The sequence below is a fragment of the Nerophis ophidion genome, linkage group LG22 (assembly GCF_033978795.1).
Source record: "Nerophis ophidion isolate RoL-2023_Sa linkage group LG22, RoL_Noph_v1.0, whole genome shotgun sequence".
Lineage (NCBI taxonomy): Eukaryota > Metazoa > Chordata > Actinopteri > Syngnathiformes > Syngnathidae > Nerophis > Nerophis ophidion.
In genome coordinates this window covers 38,827,433-38,844,591 of record NC_084632.1, presented here as the reverse complement: position 1 = coordinate 38,844,591, position 17,159 = coordinate 38,827,433, and positions in this window count along the sequence as shown.

Here is a 17,159-nt window from a genome sequence, read left to right as displayed (position 1 = left end):
TCATTTTGCCTCCCGAACGCCTCCCTAGGGAGGTGTTTAGGGCACGTCCAACCGGTAGGAGGCCATGGGGAAGACCCAGGACACGTTGGGAAGACTATGTCTCCCGGCTGGCCTGGGAACACCTCGGGATCCCCCGGGAAGAGCTGGACGAAGTGTCTGGGGAGAGGGAAGTCTGGGTTTCCCTGCTTAGGCTGTTGCCCCCGCGACCCGACCTTGGATAAGCGGAAGAAGATGGATGGATGGATGGATTTTGGAACTTGCAAGTGTACATCTTCTTCGTTCTCCTGCTTCGTCTCCGCTACCTTTTTGGAAATAACTACTTAGCCGTATATAATAGTTTCTGTGGAGAGGCGGAGCCGGCAGTCCGACAGCGAGGCAGAGCCCACCGTAGCCCGCTGCAAGATGGCGGCGTGGAGGCGTGGACTGCGAGCAAGCAGCGAGGCGAGGCCTGCGGGAATCAACCCCGCTAATATTATCAGCTGCGTGGGTCGCCCGAATTCATAAAAGAACCAATCTTCATGGAATGTTTTTTTTTTGTGACCAACAAGTATGTGCTCCAATCACTCCATCACCAAAAAAATGTGATGAATGATTGGAAACTCAAGACAGCCATGACATGTTTTTCTTTACAAGTGCATGCAAACTTTTAACCGCCACTACGTCACTTTCCGAGGTGTTATTATTATTATCGCACATATTATCCGAGGCTTCCATCCGTCCGCGTCACTTGTTGTGTCGCAGCAGCCAGGCGTGCAGAGTTAGTAGAAACACGGCGTTGACCTCATGTGTTTATTATGATGTGCAGACGTGGTGTAAGCAGCCGTATGTTTAGAAGTGGAGGACCGGCAGAGCCAAGTTTCCACTAAAAGGAACAAACCCAAACAGCCTTTACGCAGAAGCTGGTTCCCAGCACCGTGTAGTAGATGTGCTGCACTTTGTGTTCACGCCTGGCTATTTACTATAATCACGTCTTTGTATTGGTTTTATTTTTTTCCCTTAAAAGGCTCTATTAAAAAAATGTCATCAAAGTCTGACTAGTGAGGTAATTGCAACCGGATCATAGGTGGATGTTATCTAACACCTACGCTCATCCCCCAAAAAAACCAGCCAAGCAGCTTTCGCAAATACGCAAACATTTTTTTTTTTTTTATAAAATAAATACTGTACTGCAGGGGTGTCCAAACTTTTTCCACAGACGGAAAAATTTAAGCATGCGGGGCCATTTTTATGTTATTCATTTTCAAACCATAACAAAATATATGGATTTTTTTGTTTTAATCCTTAGGGCGGTATAGCTCGGTATAGCTCGGTTGGTAGAGTGGCCGTGCCAGCAACTGGAGGGTTGCAGGTTCGATTCCCGCTTCTGCCATCCTAGTCACTGCCGTTGTGTCCTTGGGCAAGACACTTTACCCACCTGCTCCCAGTGCCACCCACACTGGTTTAAATGTAACTTAGATATTGGGTTTCACTATTTAAAAGCGCTTTGAGTCACTAGAGAAAAGCGCTAAATAAATATAATTCACAATTCACAGGGCTCGTGGGGAGCATAGAGGGTCTCAGTCACTAAAATTTAAAAAATAAGTAAAATTATTATTTTTTTATTTCATTTAATGCTTACAGTAAATCTCTATATCAACTTGAAGTTGATATAAAGTAAAACAAATAAGGCTTTATGCCTTTTCTGTCCAAGACAACTTTGTTTTTTATAGTAAAAGATAGATAGATAGTTAAATGAATTATATTTATATAGCGCTTTTCTCTAGTGACTCAAAGCGCTTTACATAGTGAAACCCAATATCTAAGTTACATTTAAACCAGTGTGGGTGGCACTGGGAGCAGGTGGGTAAAGTGCCTTGCCCAAGGACACAACGGCAGTGACTAGGTTGGCGGAAGTGGGAATCGAACCTGCAACCCCCGAGTTGCTGGCAGGGCCACTCTACCAACCGAGCTTTACCGAGCTATATATTAGTGGAATTTCTGACCTATATACCATATTTTGTGTCTGTTTTAGTCCAAAAAGAAAGTCTATCTAAAAGCCTCTGAACCATTGCAGATCAAATGTAGTCAAAGTAGAATTTAGGGTCGCTCTAACCAGTCTACAAAATGTTATGACTGTTTGTTATGGGGTTGAGGGATCCACTGTTGTTGTGGAGCCAGCAGTTGCAAAACAACAAGACCTTGACACATGAGGGAATCAATCAATCAATCAATCAATGTTTATTTATATAGCCCTAAATCACAAATGTCTCAAAGGACTGTACAAACCACTACGACTACGACATCCTCGGAAGAACCCACATAAGGGCAAGGAAAACTCACAAAAGTGCACTGAGGATTTGTTCCACCTGTGACTTGTCCTTGCCGGATACCAGCAGGACCGAGTCCTTTACGTATATTAGGAACAGTAAAGTTCCTAGTATACTGCCTTGGGGGACTCCACAGCTTACTGAGAGGGGAGGGGACATCACTCATAAAGTGATGTATTTTTATTATTTTATTATTATTTTTTCTTATTTTTCTTATTATTTTTTATTTTTATTTTCAACACTTAAATTTCAAGATCAACTTCCGATACATCTGCCGATTTTGAGTTTGAACTATTTTTTTGTTTTGTTTTATGCTCTTTTGTCCAATTTTTGATGTTTTTATCTGGCAACCACACAACATATGCAATATTTTTTCCACATGAAACATTTTAAAGTGATCATTTTAAGTAATAATTCATTATAACATGGATTTTTTTTGTCCTTTTTTTTTTTTTGAGCAATGGAAAAAAAAGAAAATAAAGACAAAAGGGGGAAAACAAACTGCCTGCACGGCAGCTTTGTGTCAACATTGCCATTTTTTCTCATTAGATTTCACCTCATTCCAATTTTTTTAAATGTTTATTTTTTATTTTTGCAATATTATCAATTTTGCAATTTTAACAGAATGTGTGACGGGCCGGTAAACGATTATCTACGGGCCGCAAATGGCCCCCGGGGCCGCACTTTGGACACCCCTGCTGTACTGAATCCAAACCTGTAATCATAACAAAACTCATTTTGATGCCATAAAATAAATATTTGTCCACTGATCTGTCTTATACATTCGGCATGATTCCAATTCCAAAAAAATGAGTCATCCCTGAACTCTGACTGACAGGATTCTGAAGGCTTGCGACATGCACTATTTTGCCAAAAGTATTGGGCCACCTGCCTGGACTCACATATGAATGTGAAGTGCCATCCCATTCCTAGCCCATCCATCCATCTTCTTCCGCTTATCCCGAGGTGGAGTCACGGGGGCAGCAGCCTAAGCAGGGAAACCCAGACTTTCCCCTCCCTGGCAAATTCGTCCATCCTGAGGCGTTCCCAGGCCAGCCGGGAGACATAGTCTTCCCAACGTGTCCTGGGTCTTCCCCGTGGCCTCCTACTGGTCAGACGTCTCCGAAAAACCTCCCTAGGGAGCCGTTCCGTTGGCATCCTGACCAGATGCCTGAACCGCCTCATCTGGCTCAGCTCGATGCGGAGGAGCAGTGGCTTTACTTTGAGCTCCTATTTCTAAGGCAGAGGAAGCTCATTTCGGCCGCTTGTACCCATGATCTTGTACTTTCGGTCATAACCCAAAGCTCATTACCATAGGTGAGGATGGGAACGTGGATGGATCGATTCATGCAGCTATTACAGCTCCAACTCTTCTGGGAAGGCTGTCCACAAGGTTGCGGAGTGTGTTTATAGGAATTTTCCACCATTCTTCCAAAAGCGTCACACACCGATGCTGTTCGAGAAGGCCTGGCTCTCAGTCTCTGTTCTAATTCATCCCATAGGTGTTCTATCGAGTTCAGGTCAGGACTCTGTGCAGGCCAGTCAAGTTCATCCTGTCTTCCATGTCTTTAAAGACCTTGCTTTGTGCACTGGTGCACAGTCATGATGGAAGAGGCAGGGGGCCCGCTATAAACTGTTCCCACAAGTTTGGGAGCATGGAATTGTCCAAAAATGTTTTGGTATCCTGGAGAATTCAAAGTTCCTTTCCCAAAGACATATTATCTGGCAAGTATGTGCTCCAATCACAAAAAAAAAAAAAGAAATGATTGGAAACTCAAGACAGCCATGACATTATGTCCTTTACAAGTGTGTGTAAACTTTTGATCCCGACTGTATCGTTATTATTTTTGGGTTTTTTGTTTGGACAAGTGAGGCTCAGTAAATTATTTGACATTTTTTTCATACAAAGTGAAACATATTTTACACATTTATAATGTTTTGTTTTTTTTCCCCCCTCAATCATGACTTTGTTAATGCGGGTGCAAGACCACATGTTTTTTTTTTATGTTGCAAAATACCCAACATTCATGCTGTATTTAAATAACAACTCAACTTTACCATGACAAAGATTTTTTTTATTTTTTTATTACCATGTTGGCTTTTGTATCTAATACATCACGCCAGGCTTTCAATAGCCATTGTAAATCCTAATCATATGACGGCCTGTTTAAGTATTGATGCAATTATTTTTTTTCTGGCTTATTTTTTTTGTGTGTGCAAATTACCTCAACCTTTTCCCTGCTATTTTGGATTGTAGTCACATGGTAGTCACATGTCAAGCACTGTGCATCACTTAACGAGCCAATTAAGGCAATTAAGGTGTTTGTGACAAACAGGGATGACTCAAATAAACTACAATGAGCGTTTTAATCGACTTATTCCCACTCATTTTGTGTCACTTTTATCCTTCTAGGGCAGGGGTGTCCAAACTTTTTCCAAAGAAAAAATTTAAGCATGCGGGGGCCAATTTTGATATTTTTCATTTTCAAACCATAACAAAATATATGGATTTTTTTTTTTAATCCTTAGGGGTCCTGGGAAGCATAGAGGGTCTCAGTCACTAAAATGTTAAAAAAAATAAGTCAAATTATTATTATTATTATTTATATAATGCTTACAGTCAATCTCTATATCAACTTGAGGTTGATATAAAGTAAAACAAATAAGGTTTTATGCCTTTTTCGTCAAAGACAACTTTGTTTTTTTATAGTAAAACTGAAATATGCAGTATTTCGATAGATAAATAGATAGTGTAGTGTAATTTCTGAGCTGTATAGCATGTTTTGTGTCTGTTTTAGTCCAAAAAGAAAGTCTATCTAAAAGCCTCTAAAATACTGCAGATCAAATGTAGTCAAAGTAGAATTTAGGGTGGCTCTACCCAGTCTACAAAATGTTATGATTGTTTGTTATGGGGTTGAGGGATCCACTGTTGTTGTGGAGCCAGCAGTTGCAAAACAACAAGACCTTGACACATGAGGGAATCAATCAATCAATCAATGTTTATTTATATAGCCCTAAATCACAAATGTCTCAAAGGACTGTACAAATCACTACGACTACGACATCCTCGGAAGAACCCACGTAAGGGCAAGGAAAACTCACATCCAGTGGGACGCCAGTGACAATGATGACTATGAGAAACCTTGGAGAGGACCTCAAATGTGGGCCACCCCCTCCCATCCTAGGGGACCGAAAGCAATGGATGTCGAGCGGGTCTACCCAGTCTACAAAATGTTATGACTGTTTGTTATGGGGTTGAGGGATCCACTGTTGTTGTGGAGCCAGCAGTTGCAAAACAACAAGACCTTGACACATGAGGGAATCAATCAATCAATCAATGTTTATTCATATAGCCCTAAATCACAAATGTCTCAAAGGACTGCACAAATCACTATGACTACGACATCCTCGGAAGAACCCACGTAAGGGCAAGGAAAACTCACACCCAGTGGGACGCCAGTGACAATGATGACTATGAGAAACCTTGGAGAGGACCTCAAATGTGGGCAACCCCCTCCCACCCTAGGGGACCGAAAGCAATGGATGTCGAGCGGGTCTACCCAGTCTACAAAATGTTATGACTGTTTGTTATGGGGTTGAGGGATCCACTGCTGTTGTGGAGCCAGCAGTTGCAAAACAACAAGACCTTGACACATGAGGGAATCAATCAATCAATCAATCAATGTTTATTTATATAGCCCTAAATCACAAATGTCTCAAAGGACTGTACAAATCACTATGACTACGACATCCTCGGAAGAACCCACATAAGGGCAAGGAAAACTCACACCCAGTGGGACGCCAGTGACAATGATGACTATGAGAAACCTTGGAGAGGACCTCAAATGGAGGCAACCCCCTCCCACCCTAGGGGACCGAAAGCAATGGATGTCGAGCGGGTCTACCCAGTCTAGAAAATGTTATGACTGTTTGTTATGGGGTTGAGGGATCCACTGTTGTTGTGGAGCCAGCAGTTGCAAAACAACAAGACCTTGACACATGAGGGAATCAATCAATCAATCAATGTTTATTTATATAGCCCTGAATCACAAATGTCTCAAAGGACTGTACAAATCACTATGACTACGACATCCTCGGAAGAACCCACGTAAGGGCAAGGAAAACTCACACCCAGTGGGACGCCAGTGACAATGCTGACTATGAGAAACCTTGGAGAGGACCTCAAATGTGGGCAACCCCCTCCCACCCTAGTTGACCGAAAGCAATGGATGTCGAGCGGGTCTACCCAGTCTACAAAATGTTATGGCTGTTTGTTATGGGGTTGAGGGATCCACTGTTGTTGTGGAGCCAGCAGTTGCAAAACAACAAGACCTTGACACATGAGGGAATCAATCAATCAATCAATGTTTATTTATATAGCCCTAAATCACAAATGTCTCAAAGGACTGTACAAATCACCATGACTACGACATCCTCGGAAGAACCCACATAAGGGCAAGGAAAACTCACACCCAGTGGGACGCCAGTGACAATGATGACTATGAGAAACCTTGGAGAGGACCTCAAATGTGGACAACCCCCTCCCACCCTAGGGGACCGAAAACAATGGATGTCGAGCGGGTCTAACCAGTCTACAAAATGTTATGACTGTTTGTTATGGGGTTGAGGGATCCACTGTTGTTGTGGAGCCAGCAGTTGCAAAACAACAAGACCTTGACACATGAGGGAATCAATCAATCAATCAATCAATGTTTATTTATATAGCCCTGAATCACAAATGTCTCAAAAGACTGTACAACTCACCATGACTACGACATCCTCGGAAGAACCCACATAAGGGCAAGGAAAACTCACACCCAGTGGGACGCCAGTGACAATGATGACTATGAGAAACCTTGGAGAGGACCTCAAATGTGGGCAACCCCCTCCCACCCTAGGGGACCGAAAGCAATGGATGTCGAGCGGGTCTACCCAGTCTACAAAATGTTATGACTGTTTGTTATGGGGTTGAGGGATCCACTGTTGTTGTGGAGCCAACAGTTGCAAAACAACAAGACCTTGACACATGAGGGAATCAATCAATCAATCAATCAATCAATCAACGTTTATTTATATAGCCCTAAATCACAAATGTCTCAAAGGACTGTACAAATCACTACGACTACGACATCCTCGGAAGAACCCACGTAAGGGCAAGGAAAACTCACACCCAGTGGGACGCCAGTGACAATGACGACTATGAGAAACCTTGGAGAGGACCTCAAATGTGGACAACCCCCTCCCACCCTAGGGGACCGAAAGCAATGGATGTCGAGCGGGTCTACCCAGTCTACAAAATGTTATGACTGTTTGTTATGGGGTTGAGGGATCTACTGTTGTTGAGGAGCCAGCAGTTGCAAAACAACAAGACCTTGACACATGAGGGAATCAATCAATCAATCAATCAATGTTTATTTATATAGCCCTAAATCACAAATGTCTCAAAGGACTGTACAAATCACTACGACTACGACATCCTCGGAAGAACCCACATAAGGGCAAGGAAAACTCACACCCAGTGGGACGCAAGTGACTATGATGACTATGAGAAACCTTGGAGAGGACCTCAAATGTGGGCAACCCCCTCCCACCCTAGCGGACCGAAAGCAATGGATGTCGAGCGGGTCTACCCAGTCTACAAAATGTTATGACTGTTTGTTATGGGGTTGAGGGATCCACTGTTGTTGTGGAGCCAGCAGTTGCAAAACAACAAGACCTTGACACATGAGGGAATCAATCAATCAATCAATCAATGTTTATTTATATAGCCCTAAATCACAAATGTCTCAAAGGACTGCACAAATCACTATGACTACGACATCCTCGGAAGAACCCACATAAGGGCAAGGAAAACTCACACCCAGTGGGACGCCAGTGACAATGATGACTATGAGAAACCTTGGAGAGGACCTCAAATGTGGGCAACCCCCTCCCACCCTAGTTGACCGAAAGCAATGGATGTCGAGCGGGTCTACCCAGTCTACAAAATGTTATGACTGTTTGTTATGGGGTTGAGGGATCCACGGTTGTTGAGGAGCCAGCAGTTGCATGCATTGGGCAATTAAGGTGTTTGTGCCAAACGGGGATGAATCAAATAAACTACTAATCGACTCATTCCCACTTATTTTGTGTCAGTTTTATACTTCTAGGGTAGGGGTCGGGAACCTTTTTGGTCTGAGAGAGCCAAGAAGCCAAATATTTTAAAATGTATTTCCAGTAAGAGCCATATAATATTCTTTTTAACACTGAACACAACTAAACGCATGCGTTTATAAGTAAGACCAACATTTCTAGAGTATATTAGGTCTCTTATTCTTTGTAATAACATTGTTATTCTGAAGCTAACTGTGGAGGGGGGCGTGGCCTGCGGGCCTGCAATGAACTGGGGTGTTGCCAGGACCGGCCTCTAAATCAGCGACAGGTACGTAGACGGCCTTGTTATCTAATCGCCTGTCGCTCTGTTATATGCAGCAGTAGCCAGGAGGAGAGACGGGGTCGGGGCTGGAGCCAGAGCGCGAGCAAAAACGTAACCCTGAAACAGGCTCTCATGTCGGTGCTTGGGGGTCTGAAGAACCCCCCAGGTTCTAACCAATAATAAATAAATAACTTCTTACCATTAACGCAACTTCTTGAACAGGTGCGGTAGAAACGGATGGACGGAATTAAAAATGCATGAGAATGTTTTATATTTTGAATATTATTTTTAACACTGTGATTACAAGTGGAATTATTCATTATTTACTGTGTTAAGCAATGCCAGCTCAGATTTATCCGAGAGCCAGATGCAGTCATAGGTTCCCTACCCCAGTTCTAGGGTTTGGATCCCTGCTGACTTTGGGCGGGGAGGCGAAGTACACCCTGAACTACATCCACGCGTCACAAAAATTTTGGGACATAGTGCACCTGTCCTACTTTTGAGTTATCGTCAGATGTGCCATTTAAAGACTCTTATAAGATTCTCTAGGTAAACCAGGACCGGTCCGCTTGTGGTATTCCTTGTTGTCCTTGCACGAAGAACAATATATGCAAAGCATGTGGAATTGTAGTGCGGTTTGGCACCGGGGTGACTCAGACATATTTTGGCAAGATAGCGACTACTAAAAGTACGCACGCTGCACACGTTGTACGCCACACCCTGTTATTTACCCTGCCCTATTTTGTCCTCGAGTGCTGGATTGGCAAGTTGGGTGGAGCAACCACTTTGAAGCTGCAAAAGTGGGTCCGGAACCTCTCTCTCTCGCTCTATCTCTTGCTCTTCCAGTTCCCCGAGTGGTGTTGACCTCATTTTACAAACTTCGTTTCCGTATGAGTTGGGAAATAGATGTAAATATAAACGGAATACAATGATTCGCAAACCATTTTCAACCCATATTCAGTTGAATATACTTCAAAGACAACATCCCACAGGTGTGCAGGCGAATTTGGGAACTGAATAGCTCTTAATCTTCTTCCCTTTATGAGATTTCAAATGATTGAAATCAGCCTCCTCCATTTTGAAAATGATGACAGGTGAAGTGTCACTCGTGACGTGACGAGTTTGACCCGGTGGAAATCTTAGGCATATGCTAATTATTTTGCGAAACGAGTTTGTAATTCTAGACACGCGCATACTATATACCCGGCGGCAATTCAAGAATACACGTTATTTGTTGCGGTTAATAGTATCCATCCATCCAGCTTCTTCCGCTTATCCGAGGTTGGGTCGCGGGGGCAGCAGCCTAAGCAGGAGAGCCCAGACTTTCCTTCTCCGGTCACTTTGTCCAGTTCCTCCCGGGGGATCCCGAGGCGTTCCCAGGTCAGCCGGGAGACATAGTCTTCCCAACGTGTCCTGGGTCTTCCCCGTGGCCTCCTACTGGTCGGACGTGCCCTAAACACCTCCCGGAGGGATGCCTGAACCACCTCATCTGGGTCCTCTGACTTTACTCTGAGTTTCCCCCCGGATCTTAGAGCTTCTCACCCTTTCTCAAAGAGCCATTTTGACCCGTTTTACAAAATAAAGAAAACAACGGGAGCCACAAAACTATTTTGAAATTCACAATGTAATAACAGATACAGTTTTTTGTTGTTGCTTTGTGCTATGTATAGACCAGGGGTCTCAAACACGCGGCCCGCACCCCTATATGAAATTTAATTTTAGTGTGCCACCCGCGAGTTTTATGTGAATGCCGCTTGACAGCATCACACTTGCCAACACCCCAGATTGCAGAACAAGTATTCGCTCGAATTCCTGATGATTTTCACTCGCACAACAATTATAAGGGCTTGCTATGATCACACAGTCCTTACCGCCCTCTACAACCTGGACATAGTGCTTGCCAGCTGCTTTGCATGTTGAACAAGAATGACAAACACATTTCGGGAGAACATCCGCACCGTAACACAACATAAATAAAACAGAACAAATACCCAGAATCCCATGCAGCACTAACTCTTCCGGCCTACATTATACACCCTGGCTACCACCAACCACCCCGAAACACCCCTACCTGTGTGGTCTGAGGTGGGCGGGGTTGGCAGCTGCCAGTACCTTTGCAGCAACAAGGCTGCAGGCAATTGCTCATCAGCGCACCTGGCCCCTATGAGAGGGAGCAGCAAAAAAGCCGGTGGACCCAAGAGACCTTCGCCAGAATGTAGCCAATCTCCCTGAGTAAGCATCACGTCCGGCACCCCTCCATCGTTCCTTGCTCGTCTTCCGCAGTGTCTTCTCCGTTGCCTTTGATCCTGGATCTCTGCTTGCCTCGCTCGATTCCTCGACACCCGGACATCGTTGCCTCTCTCCGGCCCCCGACTGCTTGCGTCCCCCGCTGACTGCCTCTTCTCCTTCTCCCTTGGATTCGGCGAAAGAGTCATTCAACAAGCACGGACAACATTGTTAATTCCACACATCGTTTCACACTCATTCACTTGTGGTAGCATACACACCCCACACATTCATCAAAGGTTTGGAGGAACCTGGTAAACTGCAGTTCCGCCTTGGTGTCACCCCCTTCCCTTAGACCAGGGGTCCCCAAACTATGGCCCACGGGCCAAATCTGGCCCACCAGCGTTCGAGATCTGGCCCGCACGAAGTCCCAAGTTAATTTTTTTCCATCCATCCATCCATTTTCTACCGCTTATTCCCTTTTAGGGTGGCGGGGGGCGCTGGTGCCTATCTCAGCTACAATCGGGTGGAAAGCGGTGTACACCCTGGACAAGTCGCCACCTTATTTTATTTTATTTATTTATTTTTACTTTTTTTTTTTTTTTTTTTAAATCTGTCCTTTCTAATCCATTTTATACCGCTTGTTGCTTTTTACTCTCAGAGTCTCCTAGCCGCTCAGGCAAATCTCATTGTCTAAAATTGCATTTTCCAGTCGATGACGTGATATCATATATATATTCTATATATATATATATATATATATATATGTATATATATATATATATATATATATATATATATATATATATATATATATATATATATATACATGCATATATATATATATATATATATATATATATATATATGTATATATATATATATATATATATATATATATATACATGCATATATATATATATATATATATATATATATATATATATATATATATATATATATATATATATATATATATATATATATATATACACATATATATATAAACACCCCGGCCAAATTACTTTACCCCAATGCGGCCCCCGGGTCAAAAAGTTTGGGGACCCCTGCCTTAGACACATACGCAACAAAAATCATGTTTTAATGTTTTTCTTGTTATTATTTTTTTACGTTTTAGTGTCTTACTGTATATTGTAAAAAGAAAAAAAAATACAGCACCAAAGGTGATTTTACGGTAAACAAAAAACTCAGTCTGCGGAATTTAACCGTAAAATCTATTGCCAGTCTTACTGTCTACATTTTGGTTGATCGTTTGTTTTGAAATCGTTAAGTCAAGCAGATATTTAAGCACAGTATTTATCTTTATTTCAACAAAATATATTTGGGGAATACATGACAATATGATATTAATTTTGTGATAATATTGAATTTTAAAAGATATGCAATTGCATGCAGTATAGGATTTTTAGCTGTTCGTTTACATGCTTTTTTAATTTCTCTTTGCTCTTCGGACTTGTTGGACCCTAATTAGAATAAAAACTAAGAATTATCTTTTGGTTATGATGTACTTAGTCCATAAGTACACAAATGTGTCCATCATGTTTAATGACATGCTAATTCTTATTTTTACACTTTTTTTTCCCAAATTCCATTGTGTGTTATACCCTTCTGACACCACCAGATGGCAGTATAAGTGTCCACATACGTGGCTATAGGACCCCAATTCAGTAGAGAACAACATTTTGTAAGAAAGAGCTAAAAGGTGCTGTCCACGCATGTGGCCAACTAAGCCTTTTAATGTCAAAAGGGAAAGAGCAAATATATTTAGTAAGAAAAGATGAATGTTTTTTTAACGCATTTTATTTCCAGGCATTCGCGGGCCACTTAAAAAAAATGTGGCAGGCCAGATTTGAGTTTGACACCTGTTTGACACTAGTTTTGGTTTCATTCAATAAAGTATCACAATACCTGCCTGCCATGCATATCCGGTCTCTGCGTCCTGGGGTCGACAAGGCCACACCACAATGTAAAGTCAATTTCACAATCATTGGACTCATTCTTCATTACAAGTCAAAATCCACAGATTTGCATGTTTTTAGTGAGAAACAAGAACTTGGAGAAACAAAATATTACTTTTGAGCATTGCAGGTTTATTATAAGACACAACTGCACAATACTTGTAAGTTTAGCTGATAACAATTCTTAAAGTATTATTTTTAAGTTTTTATAATGTCGTATTTTAATAAATGTTACCAACACGCTCATTGCAAGCAAAAATATATATATTTTTTTACTCTTTTTAAGAGGGGCCTTTTTTCCAGTGTGGGCGTGTCTTTGGGGCGGAAATAAGTCATATTGGTGAAATATTTGCGTATTGATCGAATATTCATCTTTACACTTTGTGAGACAGATGTTAGATTTAACATCTATATTTAACATTAAATGTTTATATTTAACATCTATAATACGATTTTACATTTACATATTTATTTTTGATGTATTTAATATTCATTTTTAATATATTCCCTTAATATTCATCTTTAAAATTTGTGAGACATTTAGATTCAACATCTATATTTAACATTAAACATTTAGATTCAAAATTTATATTAAGATTAAACATTTGTATTTAAGATTTATATTTATTTCTTGATATATTTAATGTTCATTTTTAATATACTCTCTGAATATTCATCTTTACACTTTGTGAGGCATTTAGATTTAACATTTATATTCAACATTAAACATTTATTATTTTAACAGTCATATTTAGATTTAACATTTGTACTTAAGATTCATATTTATTTTTAATATATTTAATATTTATTTTTAATATATTCTCTGAATATTTAACTATATACTTTGTAAAAAAATGTATATTTAACTTTTATATTTTAACACTTATATTAAGGTTATGTAGTATTCCTTTTTAATATCTTCTCTGAATATTTAACTTTACACTTTGTTAGACATGTATATTTAAGTTTTACATTTAACATTTATATTTAACATTTATATGATGATCAAACATTTGTACTTAAAATTTATATTCATTTTTAATATATTCAATATTCCTTTTTAACATACTCTCTGAATATTTAACTTTACAATTTGTAAAACTTTTTTTATTAACTTTCATATTTAACATTAAACATTTATTTTTAACATTTATATCAAGGTTTAATAGTTGTATTTAAAATGTATATTTATGTTTGATATATTTAATATCAAATTTTTGTATATTCTCTAAATATTAATTTTTACATTTTCTGAGAAATTTCTATAATGTTTTTTTATTTAACATTAAAAATGTAAATAAAGGTATAACATTTGTATTATAAGATTTATATTCATTTTTAATATAATTAATATTCATTTTTAATATATTCTATGAATATTCATCTTTACACTTTGTGCGACATTTATATTTACCTTTTATATTTAACATTCAACATGTATATTAAACATTCATATCAATGTTGAACATTTTTTATATAAGATTTATATTTATTTTTTAATATATTTAAAATTCCTTTTTTAATTATATTCTCTGAATATTCATATTTACACTTTGTGAGACATTTGTTTTTAACTTTTATATTTAACATTAAACATTTATATTTACCATTTGTATCACGATTTAACATTTGTATTATAAGATTTATATTTATTTTTTATATTTTTAATATTAATTTTATTATATTCCCTGAATATTCAACTTGACACTTTGTGAGACATTTATATTTAACTTTTATATTTAACATTTAACATTAATATTAAGGTTTAACATTTGTATTTAAGATGTATATTATTTTTTATCATATTTAGAATTCATTTTTATTATTTTCTCTGAATATTAAACTTTACACTTAGTGAGACATTTATATTTAACTTTTATATTTAACATTAAATATTTGTATTCAACATTTGTATCAGGGTCTTATATTTGTATTCAAGATTAACATTTATTTTTTATATATTCAATATTAATTTTAATATATTGTTGGAATATTCAACTTAACACTTAATAAGACATTTATATTTAACTTTAATATTTAAATTCAAATGTTTATATTAAACATTTATATTAAGATTTAACATTTGTATTTAAGATTGATATTTATGTTTAGTATATATAATATTCCTTTTTAACATATTCTCTGGATACTCAACTTTACACTCTGTGAGAAATTTTTATTTAACTTCTACATTATATTTAACATTAAATATTTATATCAAGGTCTATCGTTTGTATTTAAGATTTATATTTATTTTTTAATATATTTAATATTCATTTTAATATATTCTCAGAATATTTAACTTTACACTTTGTGAGACATTTATATTTTACTTTTACATTTAATATTAAACATTTAAAATTTGTATTAAGGTTTAACATTTGTATTTAATATGTAAATGTATGTTTAATATATACAATATTAATTTCTATAATATTCTCTGAATATTCAACTTTACATTTTGTGATACATTTATATTTAAATTTTATATTTAACAATACACTTTTACATTTAACATCTATATTAAGATTTTACATTCGTACTTAAGATTTATATGTATCTTTAAAATATTTATTATTCCTTTTTAATATATTCTCTGAATATTCATCTTTACACTTTGTTAGACATTTATATATATTTTTTAATATTTAACAATAAATATTTATATTTACCATCCATATTAAGGTTTAAAATTTGTATTTAAGATTGATATTTATTGTTTCATATATTTATTATTTATTTTCAATATATTATCTGAATTTTTAACTATACATTTTGTGAGACATTTATTTATAACTTTTATATTTAACATTAAATACATATCTTTAACATTTATATTAAGTTGTATCCAAGATGTATATTTATCTTTAATATAATTAATATTCATTTTTATTATCATTTCTGAATATTCAACTTTACACTTCCGAGACATTTATATTTAACTTTTATACTTAACATTAAACATTTATATTTAACATCTGTATTATAAGATTTATATTTATTTTTAATATATTTGATATTCCTTTTTATTATATTCCCTGAATATTCAACTTGACACTTTGTGAGAGATTTAAACATTTATATTAAGGTTTAACATTTGTATTTAAGATTTTTTTAAAAATATATTTAATATTCCTTTTTAATAGTTTCTCTGAATATTTAACTTTACGCTCTGTGAGCCATTTATATTTAACTTTTATATTTAACATTTAACATTTATATTTAATATTTATATTAAGGTTTAACATTTATATTTAAGATGTATATTTATTTTTCATTATATCTAATATTAATTTGAATATTTTCTTGGAATATTTTACTTTACACTTTGTGAGACATTAATATTTGACATTAAATGTTTACATTTAACATTTATATTAAGTTTATCATTTGTATTTAAGATTATATTTATTTTTATTACATACAGTATAATATTCCTCTTTGACCTATTCTCTGAATATTCAACTTTACGCTCTGTGAGACATTGATATTTATTTTTTATATTTAACATTAAATATTTATATTTAACATTCATATTAAGGTTTATATTTATTTTTTATTATATGTAATATTCATTTTCAATTTTCAATATCATATTTACACTTTGTGAGACATTTATATTTAACTGTTATGTTCAACATTTATCTTTAACATTTATATTAAGGTTCAACGTTTGTATTCAGGATTTATATTATTTTTTTTATATATTTAATATTCCTTTTAATATATTCTCTGAATATTCATCATTACACTTTTTAAGACATTTATATTTACCTTTTATATTTAACATTAAACGTTTATTTTTAACATTTGTATTAAGATTTAACTTTTCTATTATAAGATTTATATATTTTTAAATATATTTAATATTCATTTTTATTATAGTCCCTGAATATTAAACGTTTCACTTTGTGAGACATTTACATTTAATTTTTATATTTAACATTACACATTTATATTAAGGTATACTATTTGTATTTAAAATGTATATGTATTTTTAATATAAATATAATATTAATTTTTAACATATTCTCAGAATATTCAATTTTACATTTTGTGAGACCTTTTTATTCAACTTTTATATTTAACAATAAACATTTAAATTTAAAATGTATATTCAGGTTTAGCATTTGTATTTTTGATTTATATTAATTTTTAATATGTTTGTTATTCCTTTTTAATATATTCTCTGAATATTCATCTTTACACTTTGTGAGACATTTATGTTTAACT